The sequence below is a fragment of the Acomys minous genome (genome assembly GCF_964271855.1).
Source record: "Acomys minous genome assembly, chromosome: 7".
In the NCBI taxonomy this organism is placed as follows: domain Eukaryota; kingdom Metazoa; phylum Chordata; class Mammalia; order Rodentia; family Muridae; genus Acomys; species Acomys minous.
This window is the reverse complement of record NC_140488.1, coordinates 87,703,557-87,707,322: the sequence shown is the minus strand read 5'-3', so window position 1 is coordinate 87,707,322 and position 3,766 is coordinate 87,703,557. Positions and strand designations below refer to the sequence as shown.

The 3,766-nt window shown below is 42.0% G+C and overlaps 1 pseudogene across 1 annotated transcript; it reads left to right on the top strand.

Moving 5' to 3' along the window:
• Positions 1 to 1,741: 1,741 nt before the first annotated feature.
• On the top strand, positions 1,742 to 2,390 carry LOC311601805 (charged multivesicular body protein 3-like; annotated as a pseudogene). The gene has a single exon. The product of its transcript is annotated as a charged multivesicular body protein 3-like (transcript).
• The last annotated feature ends 1,376 nt before the right edge of the window (positions 2,391 to 3,766 follow it).

Sequence of the window (3,766 nt, the reverse complement as noted above, 5' to 3'; positions counted from 1 at the left end):
ATTTAGTCTTAGGGTGCCATCTAGTGCTGACAAGGAAATGTCTATCTACTCAGAAAAAGTGAGCAAAAGGCTTGGAATTTTGGAAGGACCAATACAAACAAAGCATGATACAAAGATTAGAATACATGTTGAATTGTTCTTGGTGCAGATGGTGGTGCATGCCAATAAGCATCAAGCTTTCAGCAACTCAGTGTAAATTATGTACAAAACAAGGCACCAGAAGCTGATCACATGATGACCAATCATCTGCAAGATAAAAATAGCTCTTTTAATGAGAGAGAGAGAGAGAGAGAGAGAGAGAGAGAGAGAGAGAGAGAGAGAGAGAGAGAGAAAGAGAGAGAGAGAAGTTCATTTTTTATTAAAATACAATTAAGTCATTTTCTTTCCTTCCCCCAACCCCTTCCATATTTCTTCCTTCCACTTCTTTCCACACCCCCTTAATCTCTCTCAAATCCATGGTCCTTCCTTTATTATTATTGGTAGACACACACACACACACACACACACACACACACACACACACACACACAATTTATGTAGAACTACAAGTCTCCTGATTAATGGACACAATATTCAAGTGACTTCTAACAACGTACAGTTAGACATTAGGCTGATGCATCTCTCAACCCTCATCAGAGAAGCTTCCATTTGCAGTAGATGGTAAGTAACACAGACAGCCACAACTTCTCAAGGGTCAGAGAATAAGAGGATACAGTGCTCAGCCCTAACTGTGATATCTGTTTCAGATTGCTTCCTGCAAAGGCTCAGACATCATTATGGAAGGGGATTTTTCAGAAAAACTGTAAGAGCCAGAGGTGGTGGATGACAGCGTTTGAACTCACAGCAGTTATAACATGCACAAGACCCAATCAAGCTCAAGCAAGACAAGATTTCAGCATGGAGAGGGATGTAAGCATTAGGTTTTACCCCTAGCTGAGGAAGTACTGTTAATTTACAGCTGCTGAGAGAGGAAGAGTCCATCTTCTCTATGAAGTAACCCCTTGGTAGAACAACCATTCCCCAGTAGAAGGTCGAATACAAGAATATTGGTGATATAAATTGGACTTGGTGGATTAAGAAAACAAAAATAGGACACAAAGTTAGGTGAGGAAGGAAGGATGAGGTTGATCTGTGAGGAGTTGAGAGGGGGGATGAATAAGATCAAAGTACATCATATGAAATTTGCAAAGAACTAAAAAATTAAATTACAATAACAAAGACAAATCCTTTGTTTCATAGTATAAAATTCTAAGTATCTATAATTGCATGACTGCTGCATCATTATTGTCCGTAGCAAAGATATGTGATCAATTCTCCATTAATGGACAAATAGAGATATTGTGATACACACACACACAATGGAATACTATTCAGCTGTAATAAGGAAAGACTACCTGGTGTGACAATGGAGAGCATGATATCATCTATATAGAGAATCTTAAAGGGTCAACACTGTAGCTTAGATGTGGAGTGCTTACATAATATGCACAAGGTCCCGGGTTGGATTTACAGCACCAAATGGAATAAAAAGCAAAACCTTGACAATAGAGTGGCAATTATTAGGGCCTAAGATAATGAGGAAATAAAGACACGAGGCTTGAATGGTGCAAAGTATCAAGAGATGTGCAGAATTTTTGGTATTTAGCATGGAATTTATAGGTCACAATTCTCTTATAAACAAAATTTAAGAGCTGGGACTTCTCAGGGTGTCTGGATTCCCTTCCTCATAGCCCTGCTGTGAATGATGCAGCCAAGAAGGGCCAAAAGGAAGCCTGTTTGGTTCTAGCCAAGGAGATGATCCGGTCAAGGAAGGCTGTGAGCAAGTTCTATGAGTCTAAAGCACATGTGGACTCTGTGTGCATGGGCATGAAGAGCCAGCTGGTGGTCTTAAGAGTAGCTGCTTTTCTGCAGAAGAGCACAGATGTGAGGGAAGCTTTGCAGAGTCATGTGAAGATCCCAGAAGTCCAAGCCATCATGTGGGAGCTGCCCAAAGAGATGATGAAGGCTTGAACCATAGGAGAGATGTTAGAGGTTGCAGTTGAAAGCATGGATGATCAAGACATGGAAGACACAGCAGAAATGGAGATTGACAGAATCCTCTTTGAAATCCCAGCAGGAGCCTTAGGCAAAGCACACAGTAAAGTAACTGACCCCCTTCCTGAGCCTTAACCTTCAGGAGCGATGGCTGCCTCAGAAGAAGGAGAGAAGGATGAGGATAAAGAAGACCTGGAGGCCATGCAGTCCTGGCTGGCCACACTCTGAAGCTAGGGCCACCCAATTTGGGTCTCAGCTCTCTGGTGTCCTCCCCTCGGTATGTGCACAGCCTCCTAGGAATCACTGTTTCCTGTATCTCTTGCCCTACACCTCTGTTGTGAAGCATTACATTTTGGAGAGGGTTCTATGCTAGCATATCTTCACTGTCTGCAGAGGACTTAAGGATTGCTTTTTATGAAGGTAGTGTAATCCAATACATTATTTTGAGAGCATAAGTAGCAGAAGTGTCTTCCACGGGAGAGGGAAAAGAAACTCATTCTCTCATGAAATAATTCTGAGAAGAGATTCAATGTTGTGGACTCTATGTTGGTGTCTTTGTATAAAATACTATATAAACGGATGCCGATAAACTTCTTTTCTAGCTCTTGGTCTCATTGTAAATGCGACATGCAATGAACTCATGGTGTTGATCTCACAGATTTGTCTCAGCATTGGCCCTGAAAAGAGGAAGTGCCATCTCCAGGCATCGGTAACATGGGAGCTCAGCAGAAGAGCCTTCTGCTCAGGAGCTGCTGCTCCCGGTCTTCACAGACAGGGTGTGGGGGCCACTCTTGTACACTTTGCCATCTGTTTAACCAGCAGGCGTTGTTAATACACTGTGTTGGTTGGACGAGTATATCACGCACTGGTGTGTACGTGGGTATCTTTGCAGCTGTTAGTCTTTCTTCCCCACTGTAAGCGTCATGCAGAGCAGACAACTCTGGAATCAGGACTCTTATACTCCATCCCTGCTTGGAGCTAAATGTCTTGAACACTGGAACATAGCCCTAACCATGAACACCAAGAGCTAACTTGTAAGAGGTTTCGGCTATGTATTAAAACATAAACACCAGAGCATTGAGAGAGGGGGGGGAGGGAGAGAGGGAGAGAGGGAGAGAGAGAGAGAGAGTTTGAAAGGCTTTTGGCTATGCATAGTCTCATGCAGTCCTCACAAATGAGAACAGCTGCTTGCTGAAGTCACAACCCCTGATGTACTGATGTACAATGGCCTGTGTCCACCTTATTGTACTAAAGAATGCCTTTGATACCCCAAAGTAACCCTACATGCTCTGTTCATCCCTTCCTCTCTAATCCACTGTCATCCACTGGCCCACTTCCTGTCTACATGAGTTTTGCTTTTCCAGCCCCTCAGTGTGTATTCCCTCATGTAGTGATAAGCACTTGCATTTCCTTTGTGTGGGTTCATGACTTGACTGGTCAGCTCTTCTCATTGAGCAGTATTCCATTTTCTAGCTGTGCCACAGCTTGACCTTAAGAGCATCTGTACTGCTGCTGAGTTTGGGAATTGTAACCAAACCTGAAGCAGTGTCTGAATAGTTTTTCTTGTGTGTGAAGTTTTTTTTTAATTTTTATTTATTTATTTATTTATTTTTATTAAATGTCTTTTTATTCTTATCTAAACATTTATATTATTACACACATATACAATAAACTACCTACAGCAAGAAGAACCATGAAACTATCAGGACTTATATAAGTGATACATCCCTAG